General features: G+C 44.8%; 47 non-coding genes across 47 annotated transcripts; all 47 read left to right on the top strand.

Annotated features, from left to right (window-relative positions):
• Window positions 1-23: 23 nt before the first annotated feature.
• On the top strand, window positions 24-134 carry trnal-uaa (transfer RNA leucine (anticodon UAA)). The gene is made up of 2 exons: window positions 24-61; window positions 89-134. It is a non-coding gene; the product is annotated as a tRNA-Leu (tRNA).
• Window positions 135-233: 99 nt separating this feature from the next.
• Window positions 234-344, top strand: trnal-uaa (transfer RNA leucine (anticodon UAA)). Its single transcript has 2 exons — window positions 234-271; window positions 299-344. It is a non-coding gene; the product is annotated as a tRNA-Leu (tRNA).
• Window positions 345-443: 99 nt separating this feature from the next.
• On the top strand, window positions 444-554 carry trnal-uaa (transfer RNA leucine (anticodon UAA)). Its single transcript has 2 exons — window positions 444-481; window positions 509-554. It is a non-coding gene; the product is annotated as a tRNA-Leu (tRNA).
• A 133-nt stretch (window positions 555-687) lies between these two features.
• trnal-uaa (transfer RNA leucine (anticodon UAA)) lies at window positions 688-798 on the top strand. The gene is made up of 2 exons: window positions 688-725; window positions 753-798. It is a non-coding gene; the product is annotated as a tRNA-Leu (tRNA).
• Window positions 799-897: 99 nt separating this feature from the next.
• On the top strand, window positions 898-1,008 carry trnal-uaa (transfer RNA leucine (anticodon UAA)). Its single transcript has 2 exons — window positions 898-935; window positions 963-1,008. It is a non-coding gene; the product is annotated as a tRNA-Leu (tRNA).
• Window positions 1,009-1,107: 99 nt separating this feature from the next.
• Window positions 1,108-1,218, top strand: trnal-caa (transfer RNA leucine (anticodon CAA)). Its single transcript has 2 exons — window positions 1,108-1,145; window positions 1,173-1,218. It is a non-coding gene; the product is annotated as a tRNA-Leu (tRNA).
• A 99-nt stretch (window positions 1,219-1,317) lies between these two features.
• Window positions 1,318-1,428, top strand: trnal-caa (transfer RNA leucine (anticodon CAA)). Its single transcript has 2 exons — window positions 1,318-1,355; window positions 1,383-1,428. It is a non-coding gene; the product is annotated as a tRNA-Leu (tRNA).
• A 99-nt stretch (window positions 1,429-1,527) lies between these two features.
• Window positions 1,528-1,638, top strand: trnal-caa (transfer RNA leucine (anticodon CAA)). Its single transcript has 2 exons — window positions 1,528-1,565; window positions 1,593-1,638. It is a non-coding gene; the product is annotated as a tRNA-Leu (tRNA).
• Window positions 1,639-1,737: 99 nt separating this feature from the next.
• trnal-uaa (transfer RNA leucine (anticodon UAA)) lies at window positions 1,738-1,848 on the top strand. The gene is made up of 2 exons: window positions 1,738-1,775; window positions 1,803-1,848. It is a non-coding gene; the product is annotated as a tRNA-Leu (tRNA).
• A 99-nt stretch (window positions 1,849-1,947) lies between these two features.
• Window positions 1,948-2,058, top strand: trnal-uaa (transfer RNA leucine (anticodon UAA)). The gene is made up of 2 exons: window positions 1,948-1,985; window positions 2,013-2,058. It is a non-coding gene; the product is annotated as a tRNA-Leu (tRNA).
• A 99-nt stretch (window positions 2,059-2,157) lies between these two features.
• On the top strand, window positions 2,158-2,268 carry trnal-uaa (transfer RNA leucine (anticodon UAA)). The gene is made up of 2 exons: window positions 2,158-2,195; window positions 2,223-2,268. It is a non-coding gene; the product is annotated as a tRNA-Leu (tRNA).
• Window positions 2,269-2,367: 99 nt separating this feature from the next.
• trnal-caa (transfer RNA leucine (anticodon CAA)) lies at window positions 2,368-2,478 on the top strand. Its single transcript has 2 exons — window positions 2,368-2,405; window positions 2,433-2,478. It is a non-coding gene; the product is annotated as a tRNA-Leu (tRNA).
• Window positions 2,479-2,577: 99 nt separating this feature from the next.
• Window positions 2,578-2,688, top strand: trnal-caa (transfer RNA leucine (anticodon CAA)). The gene is made up of 2 exons: window positions 2,578-2,615; window positions 2,643-2,688. It is a non-coding gene; the product is annotated as a tRNA-Leu (tRNA).
• Window positions 2,689-2,821: 133 nt separating this feature from the next.
• On the top strand, window positions 2,822-2,932 carry trnal-caa (transfer RNA leucine (anticodon CAA)). The gene is made up of 2 exons: window positions 2,822-2,859; window positions 2,887-2,932. It is a non-coding gene; the product is annotated as a tRNA-Leu (tRNA).
• Window positions 2,933-3,031: 99 nt separating this feature from the next.
• Window positions 3,032-3,142, top strand: trnal-uaa (transfer RNA leucine (anticodon UAA)). Its single transcript has 2 exons — window positions 3,032-3,069; window positions 3,097-3,142. It is a non-coding gene; the product is annotated as a tRNA-Leu (tRNA).
• A 99-nt stretch (window positions 3,143-3,241) lies between these two features.
• On the top strand, window positions 3,242-3,352 carry trnal-uaa (transfer RNA leucine (anticodon UAA)). The gene is made up of 2 exons: window positions 3,242-3,279; window positions 3,307-3,352. It is a non-coding gene; the product is annotated as a tRNA-Leu (tRNA).
• A 99-nt stretch (window positions 3,353-3,451) lies between these two features.
• trnal-caa (transfer RNA leucine (anticodon CAA)) lies at window positions 3,452-3,562 on the top strand. Its single transcript has 2 exons — window positions 3,452-3,489; window positions 3,517-3,562. It is a non-coding gene; the product is annotated as a tRNA-Leu (tRNA).
• Window positions 3,563-3,661: 99 nt separating this feature from the next.
• Window positions 3,662-3,772, top strand: trnal-caa (transfer RNA leucine (anticodon CAA)). The gene is made up of 2 exons: window positions 3,662-3,699; window positions 3,727-3,772. It is a non-coding gene; the product is annotated as a tRNA-Leu (tRNA).
• Window positions 3,773-3,871: 99 nt separating this feature from the next.
• Window positions 3,872-3,982, top strand: trnal-uaa (transfer RNA leucine (anticodon UAA)). The gene is made up of 2 exons: window positions 3,872-3,909; window positions 3,937-3,982. It is a non-coding gene; the product is annotated as a tRNA-Leu (tRNA).
• Window positions 3,983-4,081: 99 nt separating this feature from the next.
• Window positions 4,082-4,192, top strand: trnal-uaa (transfer RNA leucine (anticodon UAA)). Its single transcript has 2 exons — window positions 4,082-4,119; window positions 4,147-4,192. It is a non-coding gene; the product is annotated as a tRNA-Leu (tRNA).
• A 99-nt stretch (window positions 4,193-4,291) lies between these two features.
• trnal-uaa (transfer RNA leucine (anticodon UAA)) lies at window positions 4,292-4,402 on the top strand. The gene is made up of 2 exons: window positions 4,292-4,329; window positions 4,357-4,402. It is a non-coding gene; the product is annotated as a tRNA-Leu (tRNA).
• A 99-nt stretch (window positions 4,403-4,501) lies between these two features.
• On the top strand, window positions 4,502-4,612 carry trnal-caa (transfer RNA leucine (anticodon CAA)). Its single transcript is given in 2 exon segments — window positions 4,502-4,539; window positions 4,553-4,612. It is a non-coding gene; the product is annotated as a tRNA-Leu (tRNA).
• A 99-nt stretch (window positions 4,613-4,711) lies between these two features.
• Window positions 4,712-4,822, top strand: trnal-uaa (transfer RNA leucine (anticodon UAA)). Its single transcript has 2 exons — window positions 4,712-4,749; window positions 4,777-4,822. It is a non-coding gene; the product is annotated as a tRNA-Leu (tRNA).
• A 99-nt stretch (window positions 4,823-4,921) lies between these two features.
• Window positions 4,922-5,032, top strand: trnal-caa (transfer RNA leucine (anticodon CAA)). The gene is made up of 2 exons: window positions 4,922-4,959; window positions 4,987-5,032. It is a non-coding gene; the product is annotated as a tRNA-Leu (tRNA).
• Window positions 5,033-5,131: 99 nt separating this feature from the next.
• On the top strand, window positions 5,132-5,242 carry trnal-caa (transfer RNA leucine (anticodon CAA)). The gene is made up of 2 exons: window positions 5,132-5,169; window positions 5,197-5,242. It is a non-coding gene; the product is annotated as a tRNA-Leu (tRNA).
• Window positions 5,243-5,341: 99 nt separating this feature from the next.
• Window positions 5,342-5,452, top strand: trnal-caa (transfer RNA leucine (anticodon CAA)). The gene is made up of 2 exons: window positions 5,342-5,379; window positions 5,407-5,452. It is a non-coding gene; the product is annotated as a tRNA-Leu (tRNA).
• Window positions 5,453-5,551: 99 nt separating this feature from the next.
• trnal-caa (transfer RNA leucine (anticodon CAA)) lies at window positions 5,552-5,662 on the top strand. The gene is made up of 2 exons: window positions 5,552-5,589; window positions 5,617-5,662. It is a non-coding gene; the product is annotated as a tRNA-Leu (tRNA).
• A 99-nt stretch (window positions 5,663-5,761) lies between these two features.
• Window positions 5,762-5,872, top strand: trnal-uaa (transfer RNA leucine (anticodon UAA)). The gene is made up of 2 exons: window positions 5,762-5,799; window positions 5,827-5,872. It is a non-coding gene; the product is annotated as a tRNA-Leu (tRNA).
• A 99-nt stretch (window positions 5,873-5,971) lies between these two features.
• Window positions 5,972-6,082, top strand: trnal-caa (transfer RNA leucine (anticodon CAA)). Its single transcript has 2 exons — window positions 5,972-6,009; window positions 6,037-6,082. It is a non-coding gene; the product is annotated as a tRNA-Leu (tRNA).
• Window positions 6,083-6,181: 99 nt separating this feature from the next.
• On the top strand, window positions 6,182-6,292 carry trnal-caa (transfer RNA leucine (anticodon CAA)). Its single transcript is given in 2 exon segments — window positions 6,182-6,219; window positions 6,233-6,292. It is a non-coding gene; the product is annotated as a tRNA-Leu (tRNA).
• Window positions 6,293-6,391: 99 nt separating this feature from the next.
• trnal-caa (transfer RNA leucine (anticodon CAA)) lies at window positions 6,392-6,502 on the top strand. The gene is made up of 2 exons: window positions 6,392-6,429; window positions 6,457-6,502. It is a non-coding gene; the product is annotated as a tRNA-Leu (tRNA).
• A 99-nt stretch (window positions 6,503-6,601) lies between these two features.
• Window positions 6,602-6,712, top strand: trnal-uaa (transfer RNA leucine (anticodon UAA)). Its single transcript has 2 exons — window positions 6,602-6,639; window positions 6,667-6,712. It is a non-coding gene; the product is annotated as a tRNA-Leu (tRNA).
• A 99-nt stretch (window positions 6,713-6,811) lies between these two features.
• On the top strand, window positions 6,812-6,922 carry trnal-caa (transfer RNA leucine (anticodon CAA)). The gene is made up of 2 exons: window positions 6,812-6,849; window positions 6,877-6,922. It is a non-coding gene; the product is annotated as a tRNA-Leu (tRNA).
• A 99-nt stretch (window positions 6,923-7,021) lies between these two features.
• On the top strand, window positions 7,022-7,132 carry trnal-caa (transfer RNA leucine (anticodon CAA)). The gene is made up of 2 exons: window positions 7,022-7,059; window positions 7,087-7,132. It is a non-coding gene; the product is annotated as a tRNA-Leu (tRNA).
• Window positions 7,133-7,231: 99 nt separating this feature from the next.
• On the top strand, window positions 7,232-7,342 carry trnal-caa (transfer RNA leucine (anticodon CAA)). The gene is made up of 2 exons: window positions 7,232-7,269; window positions 7,297-7,342. It is a non-coding gene; the product is annotated as a tRNA-Leu (tRNA).
• A 99-nt stretch (window positions 7,343-7,441) lies between these two features.
• trnal-caa (transfer RNA leucine (anticodon CAA)) lies at window positions 7,442-7,552 on the top strand. The gene is made up of 2 exons: window positions 7,442-7,479; window positions 7,507-7,552. It is a non-coding gene; the product is annotated as a tRNA-Leu (tRNA).
• A 99-nt stretch (window positions 7,553-7,651) lies between these two features.
• Window positions 7,652-7,762, top strand: trnal-caa (transfer RNA leucine (anticodon CAA)). The gene is made up of 2 exons: window positions 7,652-7,689; window positions 7,717-7,762. It is a non-coding gene; the product is annotated as a tRNA-Leu (tRNA).
• A 99-nt stretch (window positions 7,763-7,861) lies between these two features.
• Window positions 7,862-7,972, top strand: trnal-caa (transfer RNA leucine (anticodon CAA)). The gene is given in 2 exon segments: window positions 7,862-7,899; window positions 7,913-7,972. It is a non-coding gene; the product is annotated as a tRNA-Leu (tRNA).
• A 99-nt stretch (window positions 7,973-8,071) lies between these two features.
• Window positions 8,072-8,182, top strand: trnal-caa (transfer RNA leucine (anticodon CAA)). Its single transcript has 2 exons — window positions 8,072-8,109; window positions 8,137-8,182. It is a non-coding gene; the product is annotated as a tRNA-Leu (tRNA).
• Window positions 8,183-8,281: 99 nt separating this feature from the next.
• On the top strand, window positions 8,282-8,392 carry trnal-caa (transfer RNA leucine (anticodon CAA)). Its single transcript has 2 exons — window positions 8,282-8,319; window positions 8,347-8,392. It is a non-coding gene; the product is annotated as a tRNA-Leu (tRNA).
• Window positions 8,393-8,491: 99 nt separating this feature from the next.
• On the top strand, window positions 8,492-8,602 carry trnal-caa (transfer RNA leucine (anticodon CAA)). Its single transcript has 2 exons — window positions 8,492-8,529; window positions 8,557-8,602. It is a non-coding gene; the product is annotated as a tRNA-Leu (tRNA).
• Window positions 8,603-8,701: 99 nt separating this feature from the next.
• Window positions 8,702-8,812, top strand: trnal-caa (transfer RNA leucine (anticodon CAA)). The gene is made up of 2 exons: window positions 8,702-8,739; window positions 8,767-8,812. It is a non-coding gene; the product is annotated as a tRNA-Leu (tRNA).
• A 99-nt stretch (window positions 8,813-8,911) lies between these two features.
• trnal-caa (transfer RNA leucine (anticodon CAA)) lies at window positions 8,912-9,022 on the top strand. The gene is made up of 2 exons: window positions 8,912-8,949; window positions 8,977-9,022. It is a non-coding gene; the product is annotated as a tRNA-Leu (tRNA).
• Window positions 9,023-9,121: 99 nt separating this feature from the next.
• trnal-caa (transfer RNA leucine (anticodon CAA)) lies at window positions 9,122-9,232 on the top strand. Its single transcript has 2 exons — window positions 9,122-9,159; window positions 9,187-9,232. It is a non-coding gene; the product is annotated as a tRNA-Leu (tRNA).
• Window positions 9,233-9,331: 99 nt separating this feature from the next.
• trnal-caa (transfer RNA leucine (anticodon CAA)) lies at window positions 9,332-9,442 on the top strand. The gene is made up of 2 exons: window positions 9,332-9,369; window positions 9,397-9,442. It is a non-coding gene; the product is annotated as a tRNA-Leu (tRNA).
• Window positions 9,443-9,541: 99 nt separating this feature from the next.
• trnal-caa (transfer RNA leucine (anticodon CAA)) lies at window positions 9,542-9,652 on the top strand. The gene is made up of 2 exons: window positions 9,542-9,579; window positions 9,607-9,652. It is a non-coding gene; the product is annotated as a tRNA-Leu (tRNA).
• Window positions 9,653-9,751: 99 nt separating this feature from the next.
• Window positions 9,752-9,862, top strand: trnal-caa (transfer RNA leucine (anticodon CAA)). The gene is made up of 2 exons: window positions 9,752-9,789; window positions 9,817-9,862. It is a non-coding gene; the product is annotated as a tRNA-Leu (tRNA).
• The last annotated feature ends 13 nt before the right edge of the window (window positions 9,863-9,875 follow it).

Here is a 9,875-nt window from a genome sequence, read left to right as displayed (position 1 = left end):
GTTTGTCTTTCCTTTATTTGTGTGTCAGGATGGCCGAGTGGTCTAAGGCGCCAGACTTAAGGTTCGGCTCTGTATGCAGTAAAGAGACTTCTGGTCTCCAATTGGAGTCGTGGGTTCGAACCCCACTTCTGACATGTCTTTACCGTTTTATAATCCCCTTTGGACACTAAATTATTTTGACTCGCTAACTTTTTCAAGGTGGCCGAAAACGTTTGTCTTTCCTTTATTTGTGTGTCAGGATGGCCGAGTGGTCTAAGGCGCCAGACTTAAGGTTCGGCTCTGTATGCAGTAAAGAGACTTCTGGTCTCCAATTGGAGTCGTGGGTTCGAACCCCACTTCTGACATGTCTTTACCGTTTTATAATCCACTTTGGACCCTAAATTATTTTGACTCGCTAACTTTTTCAAGGTGGCAGAAAACGTTTGTCTTTCCTTTGTTTGTGTGTCAGGATGGCCGAGTGGTCTAAGGCGCCAGACTCAAGGTTTGACTCCTTCTTCAGGAAAGAGGCTTCTGGTCTCCAATTGGAGGCGTGGGTTCGAACCCCACTTCTGACATGTCTTTACCGTTTTATAGTCCACTTTGGACACTAATTTATTTTGACTCGCTAACTTTTTCAAGGTGGCAGAAAACGTTTGTCTTTGCTTTATTTGTGTGTCAGGATGGCCGAGTGGTCTAAGGCGTTTGTGTGTCAGGATGGCCGAGTGGTCTAAGGCGCCAGACTTAAGGTTCGGCTCTGTATGCAGTAAAGAGACTTCTGGTCTCCAATTGGAGTCGTGGGTTCGAACCCCACTTCTGACATGTCTTTACCGTTTTATAATCCCCTTTGGACACTAAATTATTTTGACTCGCTAACTTTTTCAAGGTGGCCGAAAACGTTTGTCTTTCCTTTATTTGTGTGTCAGGATGGCCGAGTGGTCTAAGGCGCCAGACTTAAGGTTCGGCTCTGTATGCAGTAAAGAGACTTCTGGTCTCCAATCGGAGTCGTGGGTTCGAACCCCACTTCTGACATGTCTTTACCGTTTTATAATCCACTTTGGACCCTAAATTATTTTGACTCGCTAACTTTTTCAAGGTGGCAGAAAACGTTTGTCTTTCCTTTGTTTCTGTGTCAGGATGGCCGAGTGGTCTAAGGCGCCAGACTCAAGGTTTGACTCCTTCTTCTGGAAAGAGGCTTCTGGTCTCCAATTGGAGGCGTGGGTTCGAATCCCACTTCTGACATGTCTTTACCGTTTTATAGTCCACTTTGGACACTAATTTATTTTGACTCGCTAACTTTTTCAAGGTGGCAGAAAACGTTTGTCGTTCCTTTGTTTGTGTGTCAGGATGGCCGAGTGGTCTAAGGCGCCAGACTCAAGGTTTGACTCCTTCTTCAGGAAAGAGGCTTCTGGTCTCCAATTGGAGGCGTGGGTTTGAACCCCACTTCTGACATGTCTTTACCGTTTTATAGTCCACTTTGGACACTAATTTATTTTGACTCGCTAACTTTTTCAAGGTGGCAGAAAACGTTTGTCTTTGCTTTATTTGTGTGTCAGGATGGCCGAGTGGTCTAAGGCGCCAGACTCAAGGTTTGACTCCTTTCTCAGGAAAGAGGCTTCTGGTCTCCAATTGGAGGCGTGGGTTCGAACCCCACTTCTGACATGTCTTTAACGTTTTATGATCCACTTTGGACACTAAATTATTTTGACTCGCTAACTTTTTCAAGGTGTCAGAAAATTTTTGTCTTTCTTTTGTTTGTGTGTCAGGATGGCCGAGTGGTCTAAGGCGCCAGACTTAAGGATCGGCTCTGTATGCAGTAAAGAGACTTCTGGTCTCCAATTGGAGTCGTGGGTTCGAACCCCACTCCTGACATGTCTTTACCGTTTTATAGTCCACTTTGGACACTAAATTATTTTGACTCGCTAACTTTTTCAAGGTGGCAGAAAACGTTTGTCTTTGCTTTATTTGTGTGTCAGGATGGCCGAGTGGTCTAAGGCGCCAGACTTAAGGTTCGGCTCTGTATGCAGTAAAGAGACTTCTGGTCTCCAATTGGAGTCGTGGGTTCGAACCCCACTTCTGACATTTCTTTACCGTTTTATAATCCCCTTTGGACACTAAATTATTTTGACTCGCTAACTTTTTCAAGGTGGACGAAAACGTTTGTCTTTCCTTTATTTGTGTGTCAGGATGGCCGAGTGGTCTAAGGCGCCAGACTTAAGGTTCGGCTCTGTATGCAGTAAAGAGACTTCTGGTCTCCAATTGGAGTCGTGGGTTCGAACCCCACTTCTGACATGTCTTTACCGTTTTATAATCCCCTTTGGACACTAAATTATTTTGACTCGCTAACTTTTTCAAGGTGGCCGAAAACGTTTGTCTTTCCTTTATTTGTGTGTCAGGATGGCCGAGTGGTCTAAGGCGCCAGACTTAAGGTTCGGCTCTGTATGCAGTAAAGAGACTTCTGGTCTCCAATTGGAGTCGTGGGTTCGAACCCCACTTCTGACATGTCTTTACCGTTTTATAATCCACTTTGGACCCTAAATTATTTTGACTCGCTAACTTTTTCAAGGTGGCAGAAAACGTTTGTCTTTCCTTTGTTTGTGTGTCAGGATGGCCGAGTGGTCTAAGGCGCCAGACTCAAGGTTTGACTCCTTCTTCAGGAAAGAGGCTTCTGGTCTCCAATTGGAGGCGTGGGTTCGAACCCCACTTCTGACATGTCTTTACCGTTTTATAGTCCACTTTGGACACTAATTTATTTTGACTCGCTAACTTTTTCAAGGTGGCAGAAAACGTTTGTCTTTGCTTTATTTGTGTGTCAGGATGGCCGAGTGGTCTAAGGCGTTTGTGTGTCAGGATGGCCGAGTGGTCTAAGGCGCCAGACTTAAGGTTCGGCTCTGTATGCAGTAAAGAGACTTCTGGTCTCCAATTGGAGTCGTGGGTTCGAACCCCACTTCTGACATGTCTTTACCGTTTTATAATCCCCTTTGGACACTAAATTATTTTGACTCGCTAACTTTTTCAAGGTGGCCGAAAACGTTTGTCTTTCCTTTATTTGTGTGTCAGGATGGCCGAGTGGTCTAAGGCGCCAGACTTAAGGTTCGGCTCTGTATGCAGTAAAGAGACTTCTGGTCTCCAATTGGAGTCGTGGGTTCGAACCCCACTTCTGACATGTCTTTACCGTTTTATAATCCACTTTGGACCCTAAATTATTTTGACTCGCTAACTTTTTCAAGGTGGCAGAAAACGTTTGTCTTTCCTTTGTTTCTGTGTCAGGATGGCCGAGTGGTCTAAGGCGCCAGACTCAAGGTTTGACTCCTTCTTCTGGAAAGAGGCTTCTGGTCTCCAATTGGAGGCGTGGGTTCGAATCCCACTTCTGACATGTCTTTACCGTTTTATAGTCCACTTTGGACACTAATTTATTTTGACTCGCTAACTTTTTCAAGGTGGCAGAAAACGTTTGTCGTTCCTTTGTTTGTGTGTCAGGATGGCCGAGTGGTCTAAGGCGCCAGACTCAAGGTTTGACTCCTTCTTCAGGAAAGAGGCTTCTGGTCTCCAATTGGAGGCGTGGGTTTGAACCCCACTTCTGACATGTCTTTACCGTTTTATAGTCCACTTTGGACACTAATTTATTTTGACTCGCTAACTTTTTCAAGGTGGCAGAAAACGTTTGTCTTTGCTTTATTTGTGTGTCAGGATGGCCGAGTGGTCTAAGGCGCCAGACTCAAGGTTTGACTCCTTTCTCAGGAAAGAGGCTTCTGGTCTCCAATTGGAGGCGTGGGTTCGAACCCCACTTCTGACATGTCTTTAACGTTTTATGATCCACTTTGGACACTAAATTATTTTGACTCGCTAACTTTTTCAAGGTGTCAGAAAATTTTTGTCTTTCTTTTGTTTGTGTGTCAGGATGGCCGAGTGGTCTAAGGCGCCAGACTTAAGGATCGGCTCTGTATGCAGTAAAGAGACTTCTGGTCTCCAATTGGAGTCGTGGGTTCAAACCCCACTTCTGACATGTCTTTACCGTTTTATAGTCCACTTTGGACACTAAATTATTTTGACTCGCTAACTTTTTCAAGGTGGCAGAAAACGTTTGTCTTTGCTTTATTTGTGTGTCAGGATGGCCGAGTGGTCTAAGGCGCCAGACTTAAGGTTCGGCTCTGTATGCAGTAAAGAGACTTCTGGTCTCCAATTGGAGTCGTGGGTTCGAACCCCACTTCTGACATTTCTTTACCGTTTTATAATCCCCTTTGGACACTAAATTATTTTGACTCGCTAACTTTTTCAAGGTGGACGAAAACGTTTGTCTTTCCTTTATTTGTGTGTCAGGATGGCCGAGTGGTCTAAGGCGCCAGACTTAAGGTTCGGCTCTGTATGCAGTAAAGAGACTTTTGGTCTCCAATTGGAGTCGTGGGTTCGAACCCCACTTCTGACATGTCTTTACCGTTTTATAATCCACTTTGGACCCTAAATTATTTTGACTCGCTAACTTTTTCAAGGTGGCAGAAAACGTTTGTCTTTCCTTTGTTTGTGTGTCAGGATGGCCGAGTGGTCTAAGGCGCCAGACTCAAGGTTTGACTCCTTGTTCTGGAAAGAGGCTTCTGTTCTCCAATTGGAGGCGTGGGTTCGAACCCCACTTCTGACATGTCTTTACCGTTTTATAGTCCACTTTGGCCACTAATTTATTTTGACTCGCTAACTTTTTCAAGGTGGCAGAAAACGTTTGTCTTTCCTTTATTTGTGTGTCAGGATGGCCGAGTGGTCTAAGGCGCCAGACTTAAGGTTCCGCTCTGTATGCAGTAAAGAGACTTCTGGTCTCCAAATGGAGTCGTGGGTTCGAACCTCACTTCTGACAAGTCTTTACCGTTTTATAGTCCACTTTGGACACTAATTTATTTTGACTCGCTAACTTTTTCAAGGTGGCAGAAAACGTTTGTCTTTCCTTTGTTTGTGTGTCAGGATGGCCGAGTGGTCTAAGGCGCCAGACTCAAGGTTTGACTCCTTCTTCAGGAAAGAGGCTTCTGGTCTCCAATTGGAGGCGTGGGTTCGAACCCCACTTCTGACATGTCTTTACCGTTTTATAGTCCACTTTGGACACTAATTTATTTTGACTCGCTAACTTTTTCAAGGTGGCAGAAAACGTTTGTCGTTCCTTTGTTTGTGTGTCAGGATGGCCGAGTGGTCTAAGGCGCCAGACTCAAGGTTTGACTCCTTCTTCAGGAAAGAGGCTTCTGGTCTCCAATTGGAGGCGTGGGTTTGAACCCCACTTCTGACATGTCTTTACCGTTTTATAGTCCACTTTGGACACTAATTTATTTTGACTCGCTAACTTTTTCAAGGTGGCAGAAAACGTTTGTCTTTGCTTTATTTGTGTGTCAGGATGGCCGAGTGGTCTAAGGCGCCAGACTCAAGGTTTGACTCCTTTCTCAGGAAAGAGGCTTCTGGTCTCCAATTGGAGGCGTGGGTTCGAACCCCACTTCTGACATGTCTTTAACGTTTTATGATCCACTTTGGACACTAAATTATTTTGACTCGCTAACTTTTTCAAGGTGTCAGAAAATTTTTGTCTTTCTTTTGTTTGTGTGTCAGGATGGCCGAGTGGTCTAAGGCGCCAGACTTAAGGATCGGCTCTGTATGCAGTAAAGAGACTTCTGGTCTCCAATTGGAGTCGTGGGTTCAAACCCCACTTCTGACATGTCTTTACCGTTTTATAGTCCACTTTGGACACTAAATTATTTTGACTCGCTAACTTTTTCAAGGTGGCAGAAAACGTTTGTCTTTGCTTTATTTGTGTGTCAGGATGGCCGAGTGGTCTAAGGCGCCAGACTTAAGGTTCGGCTCTGTATGCAGTAAAGAGACTTCTGGTCTCCAATTGGAGTCGTGGGTTCGAACCCCACTTCTGACATTTCTTTACCGTTTTATAATCCCCTTTGGACACTAAATTATTTTGACTCGCTAACTTTTTCAAGGTGGACGAAAACGTTTGTCTTTCCTTTATTTGTGTGTCAGGATGGCCGAGTGGTCTAAGGCGCCAGACTTAAGGTTCGGCTCTGTATGCAGTAAAGAGACTTTTGGTCTCCAATTGGAGTCGTGGGTTCGAACCCCACTTCTGACATGTCTTTACCGTTTTATAATCCACTTTGGACCCTAAATTATTTTGACTCGCTAACTTTTTCAAGGTGGCAGAAAACGTTTGTCTTTCCTTTGTTTGTGTGTCAGGATGGCCGAGTGGTCTAAGGCGCCAGACTCAAGGTTTGACTCCTTGTTCTGGAAAGAGGCTTCTGTTCTCCAATTGGAGGCGTGGGTTCGAACCCCACTTCTGACATGTCTTTACCGTTTTATAGTCCACTTTGGCCACTAATTTATTTTGACTCGCTAACTTTTTCAAGGTGGCAGAAAACGTTTGTCTTTCCTTTATTTGTGTGTCAGGATGGCCGAGTGGTCTAAGGCGCCAGACTTAAGGTTCCGCTCTGTATGCAGTAAAGAGACTTCTGGTCTCCAAATGGAGTCGTGGGTTCGAACCTCACTTCTGACAAGTCTTTACCGTTTTATAGTCCACTTTGGACACTAATTTATTTTGACTCGCTAACTTTTTCAAGGTGGCAGAAAACGTTTGTCTTTCCTTTGTTTGTGTGTCAGGATGGCCGAGTGGTCTAAGGCGCCAGACTCAAGGTTTGACTCCTTCTTCAGGAAAGAGGCTTCTGGTCTCCAATTGGAGGCGTGGGTTCGAACCCCACTTCTGACATGTCTTTACCGTTTTATAGTCCACTTTGGACACTAATTTATTTTGACTCGCTAACTTTTTCAAGGTGGCAGAAAACGTTTGTCGTTCCTTTGTTTGTGTGTCAGGATGGCCGAGTGGTCTAAGGCGCCAGACTCAAGGTTTGACTCCTTCTTCAGGAAAGAGGCTTCTGGTCTCCAATTGGAGGCGTGGGTTTGAACCCCACTTCTGACATGTCTTTACCGTTTTATAGTCCACTTTGGACACTAATTTATTTTGACTCGCTAACTTTTTCAAGGTGGCAGAAAACGTTTGTCTTTGCTTTATTTGTGTGTCAGGATGGCCGAGTGGTCTAAGGCGCCAGACTCAAGGTTTGACTCCTTTCTCAGGAAAGAGGCTTCTGGTCTCCAATTGGAGGCGTGGGTTCGAACCCCACTTCTGACATGTCTTTAACGTTTTATGATCCACTTTGGACACTAAATTATTTTGACTCGCTAACTTTTTCAAGGTGTCAGAAAATTTTTGTCTTTCTTTTGTTTGTGTGTCAGGATGGCCGAGTGGTCTAAGGCGCCAGACTTAAGGATCGGCTCTGTATGCAGTAAAGAGACTTCTGGTCTCCAATTGGAGTCGTGGGTTCAAACCCCACTTCTGACATGTCTTTACCGTTTTATAGTCCACTTTGGACACTAAATTATTTTGACTCGCTAACTTTTTCAAGGTGGCAGAAAACGTTTGTCTTTGCTTTATTTGTGTGTCAGGATGGCCGAGTGGTCTAAGGCGCCAGACTTAAGGTTCGGCTCTGTATGCAGTAATGAGACTTCTGGTCTCCAATTGGAGTCGTGGGTTCGAACCCCACTTCTGACATTTCTTTACCGTTTTATAATCCCCTTTGGACACTAAATTATTTTGACTCGCTAACTTTTTCAAGGTGGACGAAAACGTTTGTCTTTCCTTTATTTGTGTGTCAGGATGGCCGAGTGGTCTAAGGCGCCAGACTTAAGGTTCGGCTCTGTATGCAGTAAAGAGACTTCTGGTCTCCAATTCGAGTCGTGGGTTCGAACCCCACTTCTGACATGTCTTTACCGTTTTATAATCCACTTTGGACCCTAAATTATTTTGACTCGCTAACTTTTTCAAGGTGGCAGAAAACGTTTGTCTTTCCTTTGTTTGTGTGTCAGGATGGCCGAGTGGTCTAAGGCGCCAGACTCAAGGTTTGACTCCTTCTTCTGGAAAGAGGCTTCTGTTCTCCAATTGGAGGCGTGGGTTCGAACCCCACTTCTGACATGTCTTTACCGTTTTATAGTCCACTTTGGCCACTAATTTATTTTGACTCGCTAACTTTTTCAAGGTGGCAGAAAACGTTTGTCTTTCCTTTGTTTGTGTGTCAGGATGGCCGAGTGGTCTAAGGCGCCAGACTCAAGGTTTGACTCCTTCTTCAGGAAAGAGGCTTCTGGTCTCCAATTGGAGGCGTGGGTTCGAACCCCACTTCTGACATGTCTTTACCGTTTTATAGTCCACTTTGGACACTAAATTATTTTGACTCGCTAACTTTTTCAAGGTGGCAGAAAATGTTTGTCTTTCCTTTGTTTGTGTGTCAGGATGGCCGAGTGGTCTAAGGCGCCAGACTTAAGGTTCCGCTCTGTATGCAGTAAAGAGACTTCTGGTCTCCAAATGGAGTCGTGGGTTCGAACCTCACTTCTGACAAGTCTTTACCGTTTTATAATCCACTTTGGACACTAAATTATTTTGACTGGCTAACTTTTTCAAGGTGGCAGAAAACGTTTGTCTTTGCTTTATTTGTGTGTCAGGATGGCCGAGTGGTCTAAGGCGCCAGACTCAAGGTTTGACTCCTTCTTCAGGAAAGAGGCTTCTGGTCTCCAATTGGAGGCGTGGGTTCGAACGCAACTTCTGACATGTCTTTACCGTTTTATAATCCACTTTAGACACTAAATTATTTTGACTCGCTAACTTTTTCAAGGTGGCAGAAAACGTTTGTCTTTCCTTTATTTGTGTGTCAGGATGGCCGACTGGTCTAAGGCGCCAGACTCAAGGTTTGACTCCTTCTTCAGGAAAGAGGCTTCTGGTCTCCAATTGGAGGCGTGGGTTCGAACCCCACTTCTGACATGTCTTTACCGTTTTATAGTCCACTTTGGACACTAATTTATTTTGACTCGCTAACTTTTTCAAGGTGGCAGAAAACGTTTGTCTTTCCTTTATTTGTGTGTCAGGATGGCCGAGTGGTCTAAGGCGCCAGACTCAAGGTTTGACTCCTTCTTCAGGAAAGAGGCTTCTGGTCTCCAATTGGAGGCGTGGGTTCGAACCCCACTTCTGACATGTCTTTACCGTTTTATAGTCCACTTTGGACACTAATTTATTTTGACTCGCTAACTTTTTCAAGGTGGCAGAAAACGTTTGTCTTTCCTTTGTTTGTGTGTCAGGATGGCCGAGTGGTCTAAGGCGCCAGACTCAAGGTTTGACACCTTCTTCAGGAAAGAGGCTTCTGGTCTCCAATTGGAGGCGTGGGTTCGAACCCCACTTCTGACATGTCTTTACCGTTTTATAGTCCACTTTGGACACTAAATTATTTTGACTCGCTAACTTTTTCAAGGTGGCAGAAAACGTTTGTCTTTCCTTTGTTTGTGTGTCAGGATGGCCGAGTGGTCTAAGGCGCCAGACTTAAGGTTCGGCTCTGTATGCAGTAAAGAGCCTTCTGGTCTCCAATTGGAGGCGTGGGTTCGAACCCCACTTCTGACATGTCTTTACCGTTTTATAGTCCACTTTGGACACTAATTTATTTTGACTCGCTAACTTTTTCAAGGTGGCAGAAAACGTTTGTCTTTGCTTTATTTGTGTGTCAGGATGGCCGAGTGGTCTAAGGCGCCAGACTCAAGGTTTGACTCCTTCTTCAGGAAAGAGGCTTCTGGTCTCCAATTGGAGGCGTGGGTTCGAACCCCACTTCTGACATGTCTATACCGTTTTATAGTCCACTTTGGACACTAATTTATTTTGACTCGCTAACTTTTTCAAGGTGGCAGAAAACGTTTGTCTTTGCTTTATTTGTGTGTCAGGATGGCCGAGTGGTCTAAGGCGCCAGACTCAAGGTTTGACTCCTTCTTCAGGAAAGAGGCTTCTGGTCTCCAATTGGAGGCGTGGGTTCGAACCCCACTTCTGACATGTCTATACCGTT

The sequence above is a fragment of the Gasterosteus aculeatus genome, chromosome 4 (assembly GCF_964276395.1).
Source record: "Gasterosteus aculeatus chromosome 4, fGasAcu3.hap1.1, whole genome shotgun sequence".
NCBI classification, from domain to species: domain Eukaryota; kingdom Metazoa; phylum Chordata; class Actinopteri; order Perciformes; family Gasterosteidae; genus Gasterosteus; species Gasterosteus aculeatus.
Note: the sequence above shows the minus strand (reverse complement) of the source record. Positions and strands in the feature narration are given on the sequence as shown.